At 38.8% G+C, this 16,557-nt stretch overlaps 1 protein-coding gene across 1 annotated transcript in view; it reads left to right on the top strand.

The window, feature by feature from the left end:
• Positions 1-16,557, top strand: part of GDA (guanine deaminase) — a 172,528-nt gene that overhangs the window by 17,951 nt on the left and 138,020 nt on the right. The window lies entirely within an intron of this gene.

Below are 16,557 nucleotides of genomic sequence, written 5' to 3' on the forward strand. Positions count from 1 at the left end.
TAATTATGCTTCACAACTTTACTGTGCAAGGTAGTGTTTTGTTGGACTGCCTCTCTTGAGCTAAAGATGTGACAGGAAGGAAAGCATCCATGAAACTCTTCTATAGGGCTGAGGCTGTGGGTAGGGGGAATGGAAGGTGGTCCAGGTAACCAGGTCTTTTAGGATGTCAGAGCGGTTGCAGGAATACCTGTCTTCAGACACTCTGCCTAAGAGTGGTCCTTTTGAGGTGTCTTAATGAACATTAAGAGGGAGGAGTCTAGTAATTATTGGTGTAAGTCTGGAGTGCACCTGGTTTTGTGTTGCCAGTAAAATGCAGAACCATCTACCTTTACTGATAATCCAGCTTTGTGGATGTTGATGAGCCTAACAAGAGACTATGCAGTAATTTCAAATCCATTTACATTGGTGAGAAATAATCTCCTTAGAAGGTATGCTAGTTTTGAGCCAGCTTGTCTTCCATTTCACTTGTGCTCAAGCTCATTCTTTAAGGCTTATCTCAAGTATCATCTCTAAAATCTTTTTACTCATTCCCTATCTCAAAGTGGTCTCTCTATTCTATAAATGTCTCTTTTTATTGTCTTTTATTCTTACAGAGTATGTTTATACACATGTACTTTATTTGTATATATTTTCATTCGAATCGGTTGTAAGTTCCTATTCACATGACATAGAAAACAAAAGTAGAAAATACCTATTATAGCTTATCAAGCACAGGATCTTGCAAGTAATATAATTGCTCAGTATATATTTATTAAATGAATGAATGCTCTGAAACATAAAAACTGGTATAAAATTTGTCTCAATCTTTGACAGTATTTCTGAACTATATTTGTATATACTTCAGAAAATACAATATTGCATATAATTTAATCTTGTGGGATTTTGTTACACAAAATATAAATGTTCAGAAGTTCTTAATTCTGTTGATTAAATTTATTTTGGTTTCAGAATAATATTACTTTTTAGGGGTTTTAGTTATATGTCAAAACACAAGAATTAGAGATTACTTTTTTTACACTCTATTACAAATATTTTATGCTTTTAATCATTCATTCTACAATATTGAATACCTACTATATGCTATGTGTTTAATATACTAAGGAACTTGATTCTGTGGCCAGAAATTAAGTCACAAAAAACACATTCCAACCACTGTTCACATTTTATTTCAGGGTTTACCACTTAAGGTCAAATGCTTGGTGTGGGGGTAGGGTGGGGTAAAGGGTTGTACTTCATCAGTGGATACAAAAGAGAAATCATTAATGGCTCACCCGATAGGATTCAGCTGGGAAGGAATGGAGTTGGAATTTGAATCTAGATCTGTTTCCTCTCTAGCATTTATTATTTCTCTGGATTGGATTTAAAGACCCTGGTTGCCATTTCAGCCACTTAGGTCTCTCAGCCCTGCCTCCTTCCTTTCTGTGCCTTTGTATTCTAGAGAGTGAAACTATCACTCACTCTGGAGCCAAATCCAAAATATCCTGCTGCATCTTGTCATTCACTTCTTCTTCCTTCCCTATTGAGACTGTGCTACCTCTTTCTTGGCACAACCCCATTTGCTCTGCTTTTGTCATTAAAACTGTGCTTCAGTTCTCAGCACCCATAAAACTCAAAACCTGAATGTATTCTCAATCCACAGCCTTTTCACAACACCGGTTTTCCCCAAGCAATGCGAAAATGATAGTCTTAAACTAACCAATATGCATAAATCTGAATTTGCAAAACTGATTAAGGGGGGGCTATGTATCTGTGCTCTACAAAAGAATTGGTAAGAGATGTTTCTTATGGACCAACAGAGATAGATTCAAAAGGGACCCCAGATTCTTTTCCTAATTTTCTTTTATTAGTCATCCAATCCTCTCTCTCCTTCCTCCTATGATTGCTGCAGTGTCTGCATATGGATCTTTCTATTGAGGGAGTTCATAGCTATAATCAAATCTCAAAAAAGCAAGTAATTTCTGAATGTTAAAAACCTCTAGATTCTATAATCTCGTGCTTCAAATAGGACCATTTCACCCATATAACATATCTGTTCAACCTTCATTTAAATGCTATCAGTGATTAATATATCAGAAATGTACTGATGTACCCATTTGGGTACCAATATTATCATGTTTTCCCCTCATTTCTCAAATTTTAAGAGAACCAGTTTGAGCCCAACCCACACAATTATTGGAAAACCCAGTATCAGTCATTTGAGGCCTTCTCTTTTCCTTTCCTTCCACTCTACAAGCATTGTTGGAGACTTTTATGATCCAGGGCTAAAGCAATTATAAGGTAATTCTAATTCAAAGTGAGGTCTTCTGGGCTTATATATACTGATTTAGGAATTTTTAGAACCCAAGGTTTTCCAGTAGTTTAAATGGACAGTTTGACCATACAGTACCCTCCTTGCACCCCATACCCTTATAAGCACACATATAAAGCAAATTTATGGAAGGCAGTATTAATATTGAAGAGCTAAATAACATTTGCTTTTGTAGAGTAGGAGTGGAGATCTGGGGATATGGAGGAGAATTTTCATGTTCTACTTTATGACTTTTTGTGTTGTGAGTTTTTTTAAATTTTTGTGTTTTACTTTTATAATTTTACATAAAACTAATCATTTTAAATTATACAATTCAGGGTCATGTATTATTTTCACAATGTTGTATAGCCATCACCACTATCTAGTTCCAGAATATGTTCATCACCCCAAAGGGAAACCTTTAGCCATGAATCATTCACTCCCTATTCCTCCCCCCTTCCCCTCAGCACAACTAATATGCTTTCTGTTTCTATGAATTTGCCTATTCTTAATGTTTTATATAGATGGGCACATAAAATATGTGACCTTTTTTGCCTAGCTTTTTTCACTTAGCTTAATATTTTTGAGGTTCACCCATGTTATGGCATGTATCAGAACTCAATTCCTTTTTATGGCTGATTAATAATCAATTGTGTAGACATACTACATTTATTGATTCATCAGTTGATGGACATTTCAATTGTTTCCACTTTTTGCCTATTGTCAACAGTGCTACTATGAATGTTTGGGTACGAGTTTTAAAATCAATTTATTGTTTAAAATTGTTTTATGGAGCAGGATAAAGATAGAGGAGTAAGACATGGCACTCACCATCTCCCACAAACACATGGGAAAAAACCCATCTGCATGTAGGACCATTTTTACAGAACACCTACTGAATGCTGGCAGAAGATGTTAAACCTCCAAAAAGAGCAAGAAACCCTCCACATAACTGAGTAGAACAAAAGGAAAAAAAATAGAGAGAGAGAAAGGAATCAGGACAGGACCAGCACCCTTGAGAGGGAGTTGAGAAAGAGAAAAGGAACTCACACTCTGTGAAGTCATCTAACTGACAGGGAGATCAGCCAAGATGGAGGAACCTCAAAGCAATAAAAAAGCACCACAGCTGGACTGAAATGGGCAAAGCAGAGAGAGAGCCACAGAGACTATCCACTGCCTCTGGACACCACAACCTCAGATTCTCGGGTTGGGGCTGTGTGCTGAGACTCAGGCTCCAGTCAGTTCTGGGGAGAGGACTAGGGTTGGTGGTGTGGAGACAGCCTGCGGGAGCTATGGAGCAGTGTGCCAAGGGCTGGGGAGCAGAGCACCATAGCTGAGGGAATGTGGGAGGAGGTCTCAGCCAGCAGGAGAAACAAAGTGCTATTGTTGAGGAGAGCAAGAAGAGAAGGAGTGGACTGCTGTAGGAATATCTCTCTATGTGCTCATGCAGATTCTCAGAGGGTGAGGCTATGGGTGGTGAGGTGCCCCTTGTGCCAGCTATGGGTGGCAATACCTCCTGCGTGGGCCAGGTGGGATGGAGCACTTCTTGTGTGGTCTATAGGTAGTGGGGGCAAACCACCACAGTTATCTCAGATCCCAGAGGTGGGTGTGGCCAACCACCATTAAGGGGTCTGTGAACAGGCAGCACCTACAGCCTCAGTCACCTCAGAGAATGGCACAGAGGAGGGGTCTGCAACTGAGCAGCACCCATTGTTCCTCTCACTCCTCTGGGAACACACACACTCTGCTGCTGCCACTGCCAAATGCTCTGGTTGCCACCTAAACCTGCCTGAGACTCATTGCCACTTCCCAGGGCCCTGAAACTAGGAGCATCCTGGGCTGACTTCTGGCAGATCTTTACTAATATCAAGGGCCCAGAAACCAGGCTCTGGCTACTACCACTGCCCATTGCCAACATCTCCCTAGAAGCACACACAGCACCCTATCAAGGATAACAGCCTGCTCACAATGAAGAAAGAGCTAGCATCCAAACTCCCATGCCAAAAATAAATAGTGAGCCCTCACAAAATACACAAGGGTGCTCTTGCATATAAAATAGCCCTCCAAAACTACAGTAGTTGGTTTCCCTAAACTCACAGAATGAGAAAAATATAAGCAAAATGAAGCTCAGGAACCATTCCCAAAGAACGTAGTTAAAGATACAAGAGTATTCATAAGAGAGAATTCACCTGAAGACTCAAGTACAAGAGTATTCACCTGAAGCAGCAAACAGTGAAACAGACCTGTAAAGTGTAACAGACGCTGAGTTCAAAAAGGAGATAGTGAAAATACTGAAGGAATTAAGGGTGAATGTGAAGGAAATAAGAGCAGATATAAATAGTAATGCAGTTTACTTTAGAAAGGAACTGGAAAACATAAGGAGGAGGAGTTCCCGTCTTGGCTCAGGGGTGAATGAACCTGACTAGTATCCATGAGGATGTTGGTTCAATCCCTGGCCTCAGTCAGTGGGTTAAGGATGTAGCATTGTCGTGAGCTGTGGGTAGATCACAGACATGGCTCAGATCCCACATTGCTATGGCTGTGGCATAGGCTGGTGGGTACAGCTCCAATTGGACCACTAGCCTGGGAACCTACATATGCTGCAGGTGCAGGGCCCCCCCCCCAAAAAAAAAGAAAAAGAAAATTAAAAAAAAAAAGAAAAAGAAAAGGAGGAGCCAAAGAAAATTAGAAAATTCATATTCAGAGACACAAACTGAGCTAAAAGCAATGAAGAGCAGAATGAATAATGCAGAGAAATGAATTAGTGACATGGAAGATAGAATAATGGAAATCACCCAATCAGGACAGCAGATGGAAAACCAAATGAAAAAATGTGAAAGCAATAGAAGAGATCTAAGAGATAATTTAAGCAGGCCAATTTAGGCATAATAGGGATTCCAGAAGGAGAAGAAAAAGAAAAGGGGATAGTATATATATTTTTAAAAAATTATGGCTGAAAACTTTCCAAATATAAAGGAAACAGTTATCAAGATTCAGGAAGGACAGAAGGCCCCAAACAAATTGAACCCAAACAGGCCCATACCAAGACATATTCTTATAAAAATGGCAAAAGTTAAAGAGAGGATTATAGAGGCAGCAAGAGAAAAACAAAAAATTAATAATAAGAGAACCCCTCCAAGGCTATCAGCTCATTTCTCTACAGAAACACTATAGGCCAGAAGAGAGTGGCAAGATGTATTCAGAGTTCTAAAAAAGAAACGTTTGCAGCCTAGAATACTCTACCCAGTAAGGATCGCATTTTAAAAAGAAGTAAAGAATTTCTCCAACAAACAAAAACTGAAAGAATACAGCATTATTAAGCCCATTCTAAAAGAAATACTGAAAGAGCTCCTCTAAATAAAAAAGAAACAAGAAGAAATAGGATGGAGGAAATCACAATTGGAAAGTAATCACTTAAATAAGCCAGTATACAGAACTAAAAGGAAAAAAAAAACCTATTGTAAAAGTGATAAACACAAAGAACAGCAAAAGGATAAACATGAAGCTGTTAAAGAAGGACATCAAAATCATAAAATGTGGGGAAGGAAAGTAAGAAAATTTAGACTCTTTTTTTTCTAGAATGTGTTTGAGTCTATATGACTATCAGGCTAAAGCAAGCAGATATAGGAAGGGGTTAACATACCTGAAAAACAGGGCAACCACGCATCAAAACCAAGCAGTACATTCACAAAAACTAAAAAGTAGAGGAGACAAGCATTAACTACAAGGAAATAACCCAACCTAAAACAGAAAGGAACAAAGGAGAAACACAGAAGCACCTGGAAAACAAGGGTTAAAATGACAGTAAATACATATTTATCGATAATTACCTTAAATGACTGAATGCACCAATCAAAAGAAGGAGTAGCAGACTGCATAAAAAAACCCTCAAGCCTACAATATGTTGCCTATGAGAGACTCACATAGGGCAGAGGGCACATATAAATTGAAAGTGAGGGGTAGAAAAATATATTTCACATCAATGGAAAAGATAGGAAAGCAGGAGTTGCAATACTCATAACAGACAAAATAGACTTATAGCAAAGGCCATAAAGAAATACAAAGAAGGACACTATTTCATGATAAAAGAATCCATTCAAGAAGAGGATGTGGCGTTCCCGTCATGGTGCAGTGGTTAACGAATCTGACTAGGAACCATGAGGTTTCGCTCAGTTGGTTGGGGATCTAGTGTTGCTGTGAGCTGTGGTGTAGGTCACAGATGTGACTTGGATCCCACGTTGCTGTGTCTGTGGCATTGGCCAGTGGCTACAGCTCCATTTTGACCCCTATCCTGGGACCTCCATATGCCGTGGGTCCAGCCCTAAAAAAAGCAAAAAAAAAAAAAAAAAAAAAAAAAAAAAAAAAAAAAAAAAAGGAGTTCCCATCGTGGCTCAGTGGTTAATGAATCCAACTAGGAACCATGATGTTGTGGGTTCAATATCTGGCTTTGCTCAGTGGGTCAAAGATCCGGTGTTGCCATGAGCTGGCATAGGCTGGTGGCTACCACTCCAATTAGACCCCCTAGCCTGGGACCCTCCATATGCTGTGGGTGTGGCCCTAGAATAAGACACACACACAAAAAAAAACTTGGACAAAAAAGAAAAGGATATTACACTCTCAACATATATGCCCCTAATATTGGAGCACCCAAATACATAAACGACAAATACTAACAGACATAAAAGGAGAAAATGATGGGAATACAATCATACTAGGAGACTTTAACACACCACTCACATCAATGGACAGGTCCTCCAGACAGAAAATCAATAAGTCAACAGAGATCCTAAATGACACAATAGAAAAGTTAGACTTAATTGACATTTTCAGGACATTACATCCAAAAAATCAGAATATACATTCTTTTCAAGTGCACATGAAACGTTCTCAAGGGCTGAACACATACTGGGGCACAAAGCTAACCTCAACAAATTTAAGAGTATAGAAATTATTTCAAGTATCTTCTCTGACCACAATGGCATGAAACTAGAAATCAGCCACAGGAAAAGAGAGAAAACTGACTATAAGGAGACTAAACAACATGCTACTAAAAAAAAAAAAAAAAAAAAAAAAAGAGGCAATGATAAAATCAAAAGAGAAATTAAAAAATACCTCAAGATGAAGGATAATGAAAACACAACCATTCAAAATCTATGGGATGCTGCAAAAATAGTTCTTAGAGGGAAGTTCATAGCAGTACGGGCTTTCCTCAAAAAAGAAGAAAAATCTCAAATCAACAACTAACCCATCAACTAAAATAATGTTGAGCCATGATGAGGTTCTGGTTCTGGGGTGGGGCCAGGGGAGCACATGAACTTACAGCTCCTGCATAGTGTCAACTCCTAGCCCTGTGGGGCTAGTGCACTTGGAACTCATAACAACAGATAATGGCTGATGAAGAACAAAGACTTAAAGGGGTTCAAGATAAAGTGGAAAGAGAAAGAGATGCAGATCTTACTTTATTTGCACTTAGAGTCAATTTTCAAATGAGCATGGATAACTGTATGATCTATACGAAGGAAATGCAGAGTCCTATGTAGGTGTGAAGCCAGAGAACCTGGCTTATTTTGAGGAGGTGGGCCAAGATGCATCCCTAAGGAAGTGACATTTGTGTTGAGTCTGAAGTTTAAATGGAGGTTAACTAGGTAGAGAAAAAGAGGAGAAAGGCCTGTGCAAAGACCCAGGGGGGGTGGAGGAATTAGAACCTGTGATAGAGTATAGGAGTGGAAATAGATAAAGCCAGAGATAAACAGTCTTGTCAATGCCTTTGTAGGTTTTTCTGTTTATCCCAAGGGAAATGGGAAGGCAATGAAGAATGTTAGATAAAGGAAGATAGATCTGATTTGCATTTTTAAAGTATATAAACAATCACACTTGTCAGAATGGCTATCATCAAAAAGCCTACAAATAACAATGTTGACAAGGATGTGGAAAAAAGGGAACCCTAGTATTATGTTGATGGAAATGTAAATTGGTACAGCCACTATGGAAAACAGTATGGAGATTCCTCAAAAAAAAAAAAAAGAACCAAAAAACTAAAAATATAACTATCAGCAATTCTACTCTTGGATATATATCTGAAGAAAACAAAAAACAGTAATTTGAAAAGAGACATGCATCCCAACATTCATAGCAGCATTGTTTATAATAGCCAAGATATGTAAGCATCCTAAGTGTCCCATCAATAGATGAATGGATAAAGAAGATATGTAAAAATGAAAACAACAAATTATGTGTATATATATATATATATATATATATATATATATTACATAAACATAGGCAAGTTATGCAGAGTAAAGAACAGGCTAAAGCAGGGAAAGAGTAGTTGCTGGAGGAGATGAGTTGGAAGATAATTTGCAGTGAACCATGAGAAAGACAGGTAGGTAGTGGTAGAGTTGGAGAGAAATGGGAACATCTGTGAGATAATAAAGATGCAAAAATCAATGGGATTGGGTGACAGGTTGGATATGGGAAGGGGACAAGATTCTTCTAGATTTCAGACTTATACAACTGGATGAATGTGGTCACTGGGTTAGGGAATAGAGAAAGAAGTCAGGCCCTTGGGTCTGTTTTGGTCATGCTGAGTTGAGGTGTACTTGTGACATCTACCTGGAGATGTTAAGTAGGTTTGGCTTTCAGGTCTGGAGCTCAGAGGAGCTGAGTAGGAAATAGTGGAGTAATGATTGAGAATAGGAAGTAGATTAACTCCAGTGGTTGAGTTGGAGTGAAAGAGAACGAGTAGGATCGGAAGGACAACCCAGAAGTCAGAGGAAACCACATGAGGGTAATGCCTCAGAAGGCAAAGGATGAGGATACTTTGAGATGGATGGGGGGCAGGCAAGGAGGGAGTTCTCATCATGGCTCAGCGGTTAATGAACCCAACTAGTATCCATGAGGAAGCAGGTTCAATCCCTGGCCTTGCTCAGTGGGTTAAGGATCTGGCATTGCTGTGAGCTGTGGTGTAGGTTGCAGACGTGGCTTGGATCTGGCATTTCTGTGACTGTGATGTGGCTGACAGCTACAGCTATCATTTGAGCCCTAGCCTGGGAACCTCCATATGCTGTGAGTGTGGCCCTAAAAAGACAAAACAAGAAAAAGGATGGGGTCGAGCAATTGTCACATGTTACTGAGAAGTAGAAGAGGAATAATACTGGGAAAATATCCAATGGATTTATCAACCTGATATTGTTGACCTAGGAAAACTTAACTTTGGTGAAGATAGAGGGTGGCAATAGACTTGGTTTGATTCTGAAATGGCTAAAAGATAAGGAAATACAGGTAGTAATCATAGACAACTCTTTTAAGATAATAAGTGCATAATATTTTTATTTATCATAAAATGCCTTCAATAGTAATAAACTACAAGTAAGTTACATATGTTTTATTCCCCTAATTAAGTTATTTGAGGACATTTCTACAAACATTTGTGCTTGTAGAAGTTATATAAGCATGTTAGTATTGCCCATTTACAAATATTTGAGTGGATGCCAAAACATTGGCAAACATATATGTTCCAGAGCTTAGAATTTGTTTCAGGCTTCTTAATAATCTTTTTATCATCTTAACTCAGAAATGTAATTTAGCATCTCAGTGTCACTAGAAATATTTTTGTTTTAAAGTGTGGGATGCTAGTAGTGAAGCTATTTTCACTGCATTTAGATCAAACATGGAAGGCATAGTTTTTCTGTTAAGATTGTTTTGAAATTGAAACGAACAAAACAGGTAAGACAATACATCTGCTATTAATGAAGTGTCTGCTTTCAGATGTTTTCTCTATTTAATATGCAGTTTGATCCTAGGGAAGCATTTTTGGACTTTAGCCTTCTCTATGGGAATTAAGAAAATCTCACCCCCTCCTTCTGTGCTGGGTGGATGACTGTGAAAGGAAGATTTAATCCATTTGAGAAAAACCACATAAACATGACTCACATTAAGAAGGAAAACTAAAACCCTTATATGTATGAATGGAAACTAGAACAATCAATTCTTTTTTTCTTTCCTACAATCAGATAGGAAGGAGAAAAATAAACTTGTGCTAGATTTATGCTTATTAAAATTAAAGTAAGGAAAACTATCCATGCAATCTAGACAGGATTGAATGCTTCAAAAATGCCAAATCATCAAGCAGATAGAGTGAGAAGACAGAAGAGGAAAGAATGTGGAAAATAAATGATAGGATAATTATGACAATTTAAACACACATCAATTTGCATTTTTTTCATGTTTTTGGGTTCTCCATCTTTCTCTCTATACTCTGAATGCCCTCACCCCTCATTCTCCCCTACTTATAACTTATCCATCACCTCCTCTAAACAATCTGATTTTTCTAGTCCTCACTGATTTCTCCTTTCTCTGAGTTTTCACAGCTCAGTTTGTAATGCCAATTTGGCTTTTAGAAACATGACACTGTGCATTGTTCTCAATTTCCTATCTACATGTAAATTTTATTTCCTCAGCCAGAAAATTAACTCTTGAAAGGTTAGAATTATTTCTTATATGTATATCTGAATGCTTAACAGTTTAATGGGCATATGATGTACATTTAAACAATATGTGTTGCCCCAAATAATTACTAGGTGAAAGGTGTTACTGAACATGACAAAAGGTAGGTAAAGAAGCAGATTTTAAGAAACTTCCTGCCAAATCTTAGCATTTTCCCTTCTAGCCTCTGCACATAATTTTTTGATTGCCATGCACCCTGTCACAGGTATTTGGTGAGCACAGATGTGACTTTCTCAGCTGAACCTGGAAGGTGTTTGTTATTTAGTAGAGGTGTATGTGTAAATCCCTGGCACTGCATGTTGGTGTACTGGTATCACTTAACCAGCCATTAAGCCCATCTTGCCTTTCAACATATCAGCACCTCAGTGCAATTTCTTGTCCTTACTGTATGTGCAGTGACTAACAAAGTAGTTGAAAAACAATCCAAACTTAACCATTTTTATAAAATGGTATAGCATTCTTGAACAATTGATTACCCCAATGCTCATAGCAGTATTATTTACGATAGCCAAGATATGGAAGCAACCTAATTGCCCATTAGCTGATGAATGGAGAAAGAAGATGTGTTAAAAATATATACAGTGAAATATTACCAAGCCAAAAAAGAGTGAAATCCTGCCATTTGCAACAACATTGATGGTCCTGGAGGGTTTTATGCTAGTGAAATAAGTCAAACAGAGAAAGACAAATACTGTATATTATCTCTCATATGTGGAGTCTAAAAACACACATAAAATAATAACAAAACAGAAACAGACTCACAGATACAAGAACAAACTAGTGGTTGCCAGAAAAAGGAAGGTGGGAAGAAGGGTGAAATAGGTGAAGGAGATTAAGAGTTACAAACTACGATTTATAAAATAAATAAGTCACAGGGGACTGACTGAATCAGTCAAGAAGAACAATGAACCAAAGTCAGCCTATGAACTTGAAAACAGACTAAGGTGAAGTCCTGGATTTTGGTCAAGCCATCAACTGGGCATGAAGAGGATGGGGGAGACAACAGTATGGAGGAAAACAATATGGGAGACAAATAATACTCCCAAGTTTTTTTTGAGGGAGATGGAATCCAAAAGAGGGATGTGAGGAGGGGAGAAGGAGGAACAGAGGCACCTGGATGCAGAGAGGTGACTGCAATTTTTTGTCCATCTGAAAATATTGGTGAATTCAGAGAGGGGATTAAGATGGCAGAATAGAAGGACTGGAGCTCAACTTCTCTCCTAAAAACAACAAAATTCACAACTAAAGGCTGAGAAATCTTCAACCAAATGGACCAGAAACCTTAAAGGATATCCTACTCTAGAAGACAAAGAGGAGGCCACATCAAGAGGTAGGAGGGGTGATTATGTGATATTAGCAACCCTATACCTCCCGGGTGGGAAGCCCCACAAACTGGAAACTAACTGGTTCACAGAGACTAACCTATAGGAGTGAGAGTTCTGAGCGCCCATCAAACTCCCATGTGTGGGGATCTGGCACTGGGAGAAAGCCCCTGGAGCATCTGGCATTGAAGGCCAGTGGGGCTTGTGCATAGGAGCTCCACAGGACTGGGGGAAATGGAGGCCCCATTCTTAAAAGGTGCGCAGAGACTTTCATGTGCACTGGGTCCCAGGGCAAAGCAAAGTCTCCATAGGATTCTAGGTCAAACCTGACTGCATTTCTTGGAGGACCTCCTGGGAAAACAGGGGTGAATGTGGCTTGTTGTGGGGGAAGGACATTGGAAGCAAAGCTCTGGGGAGTATTTAGCAATGTGTGCTTTTCTTGGAGGTGGCCATTTTGGGAAAATCTGGCCCCACCCACCAGCACTGAGAAGCCCTAGACCAAACAACAATCCAGGTGGAATCACAGCCCCACCCCTCAGGAAACAGGCTGCCTAAAGACCCCTCAGGCACACAGCTGTCTCTAATCCCATCAAGAGAAAAAGCCCCACCCACCAGAGGGATAAGAATCAGCACCACCTACCAGGGGGCAGGCATCAGCCCCTCCCATCAGGAAGCCTATAGCAAGCCCCCAATACTGACTTCAGCCACAAGGGGGGCAGACATCAGAAGTAAGAGAGGCTACAACTGTATTATCTGTAAGAAGGTCACCACACCAAAAACCTATAAAAATGAAAAGACAGAGAACTAGAACTCAGATGAGGGAGAAAGAAAAAACCCCAGAAAATCAGCTAAGTGATCAAGAGGTTCTCAGCCCCCAGGAAAAAGACATTAGACCCTTGATGCTGAAGATGATGCAAGACATTGGAAATAAACTGGAGGCAAAGGTGGATAACTTACAGGAAACACTGAGCAAAGAGATACAAGATATAACACTTAAACAAGAAGAGATGCAAAATACAATAACTGAAATAAAAAGTTCACTAGAAGCAGCTAACAGCAGAATCTAGGAGGCAGAAGAATGAATAAGTGAGGTGGAGGACAGATTAGTAGAAATTATGGATGCGGAACAGAAAAGAGAAAAAAGATTGAAAACAAATGAAGAGAGTCTCAAAGAACTCTGGGACATGTTAAATGCACCAACATCCGTATTATAGGGGTTCCAGAAGGAGAAGAGAGAGAGAAGGGGACAGAAAAAATATTCCAAGAGAAAATAGCCAAAAACTTCTCTAACATGGGAAAGGAACCACCCACTCAAATCCAGGAAGTGCAACGAGTACCATATAAAATAAACCCAAGGAGGAATACACCGAGACACGTATTAATCAAACTGACCAAAATTAGAGACAAAGAGAAAATCTTGAAGGCAGCTAGGGAAAAGAAACAAATAGCATACAAGGGAACCATGAAAAGATTATTGGCAGATTTTTCAACAGAAACTCTGCAGGCCAGAAGGGAGTGACATGATATACTTAACGTGATGAAAGGAAAAAGCCTACCAACCAAGATTACTTTTCCCATCAAGGTTCTCATTCAGATTTGAAGGAGAAATCAAAAGCTTCACAGATAAGCAAAAGCTTAGGGAATTTGGCAACACTAAACCAGCCTTACAACAAATACTAAAGGAACTTCTCTAGGCAGAAAAGAAAAGAAACAGGAAACAAAAATACAAAAAATGACAAGGCTCACCAGTAAAGGTATATATGCAGTAAAGATATGAAATCATCCACCCACAATTATGCTACCAAAATCAGAAATCATGAGAAGAGGAGGGTACAAATGCGGGACACTGGAGATGCACTTGCAATTAAGAGACCAACAATTTAAAACAATCTCAGATTTATATATAGACTCTTATATCAAAACTTCAGAATAACTGCAAACCAAAAATCTACAATTGATAAACAAACAAATAAGAAAAATCAACTCAAATACAACAGTAAAGAGAGTCATCAAACCACAAGAGGAGAGAACAAGAGAAGAAGGGGAGGAAAAAGAGCAACAAAAACAAATCCAAAGCAATTAATAAAATGGCAATAAGAACAAACATATCAATAATTACCTTAAATGTTAATAGACTAAACGCCCCAACCAAAAGACATAGACTGGCTGAATGGATACAAAAACAAGATTCATATATATGCTGTCTTCAAGAGACCCACTTCACTTCTAGGGACACATACAAATTGAAAGTGAGAGGATGGAAGAAAATATTTCATGCAAACAGGAATCAAAAGACAGCTGGAGTAGCAATACTCATATCAGACAAAATAGACTTTAAAATGAAGAATATTTTACAGGACAAGAAGGTTACTACCTAATGATCAAAGGATCAATCCAAGAAGAAGAGAGAACAATTTTAAATATCTACACACCCAATATAGGTTCACCACAATATATAAGGCAATTGCTAACAACCTCAAAAGGAGAAGTTGACAATAAGACAATTATAGCGGGGGAATGTAACACCCCACTTACAGGAATGGACAGATCATCTAGACAGAAAATCAATAAATACGGAAACACAGGCCATGAATGAAGCATGAGACCAGATGGACTTAATAGATATTGATAGGACAGTCCATCCAAAAGCATCAGAATATACATTCTTCTCAAGTGCACATGGAACATTCTCTAGGATTGATCACATCCTGGGCTACAAATCCAACCTTGGAAACTTTAAGAAAATTGAAATCATATCAAGAATCTTTTCCAACCACAACACTCTATGACTGGACATCAACAACTAGAAAAAAACTGCAAAAAACACAAACATGTGGAGACTCAACAACATGCTACTAAACAACCAATGTATCACTGAAGAAATCAAAGAGGAAATTTAAAAACACATAGAAGCAAATGACAACAAAGATTCGATACTCCAAAACCTATGGGATGCAGCAAAAGCAGTTCTAAGAGGAATGTTTATAGCAATACAAGCCCACCTCAGGAAACAAGAAAAAGCTCAAATAAACAAGCTAACTTACGTCTAAAGCAGCTTGAGAGAGAACAGACAAGACCTAAAGTTAGTAGGAGGAAAGAAATCATAAGATCAGAGCAGAAATCAATGAAATAGAAACAAAGAAAACCAAAAGGATCAATGAAACAAAAAGCTGGTTCTTTGAAAAGATCAACAAAGTTGATAAAGCCTTAGCCAGACTTATCAAGAAAAAAAGAGAGAGGACTCATATCAATAAAATTAGAAATGAAAAAGGAGAAGTAACAACAGACATCAGAGAAATACAGAGGATCACAAGAGACTACCATACGCAACTATATACCAATAAAGCTGAAAACCTAGAAGAAATGGACAAATTCTCAAAAAAGTACAATCTTCCAAAACTAAACCAAGATGAAATAGAAAAGATGAACAGATCAGTCACAAGAACTGAAATTGAAACTGTGATTAAAAAACATCCAACAGGAGTTCCCGTCATAGCACAGTGGTTGATGAATCCGACTAGGAACCATGAGGTTGCGGGTTTGATCCCTGCCCTTGCTCAATGAGTTAATGATCTGGCATTGCCATGAGGTGTGGTATAGGTTGCAGACGTGGCTCGGATCCCGCATTGCTGTGGCTCTGGTGTAGGCTGGCAGCTACAGCTCCGATTAGACCCTTAGCCTGGGAACCTCCATATGCCACGGGAGTGGCCCAAAAAATGGCAAAAAGACAAAAAAAAAAAAAAAAGAATCCAACAAACAAAGTCCTGGACCAGATGGCTTCACAGGCAAATTCTATCAAACACTTAGAGAAGAACTAATACCTATAATTATGAAATGATTCCAAAAGATCACAGAGGAAGGGACACTCCCAAACTCATTCTAAGAGGCCACCATCACCCTAATACCAAAAGCAGACAAAGATACCACATAAAAAAGAAAATTACAGGCCAATTTCACTGATGAACATCGATGCAAAATACTAGCAAACTGCATCCAACAATACATTGAAAGGATTGTACATCATGATCAAGCGGGATTTACCCAGGGATGCAAGGTATCTTCAACATCCACAGATCCATCAGTGTGATACACCACATTAACAAACTGAAGAATAAAAACGACATGATCTTCTCAATAGATGCAGAAAAAGCCTTTGACAGAATCCAAAACCCATTTCTGATAAAAACCATTCAGAAAGTGGGCATAACGGGAACCTACCTCAACAACATAAAGGCCAGGTATGACGAACCCACAGCTAACATCATTCTCAAGGGTGAACAGCTGAAAGAATTCCCACTGAGATCAGGAACAAGACAAGGATGTCCGCTCTCGCCACTACTCTTCAACATAGTTTTAGAACTCCTAGCCATGACAATCAGAGAGGTAAAAGAAATAAAAGGAATACAAATTGGAAAGGAAGAAGTAAAACTATCACCATTTTCA

The sequence above is a fragment of the Sus scrofa genome, chromosome 1, assembly GCF_054392235.1.
Source record: "Sus scrofa isolate SSC_HxYL_T2T_F1_AM1 chromosome 1, Sscrofa_HxYL_maternal_Yorkshire_Landrace_v2.0, whole genome shotgun sequence".
NCBI classification, from domain to species: Eukaryota; Metazoa; Chordata; class Mammalia; order Artiodactyla; family Suidae; genus Sus; species Sus scrofa.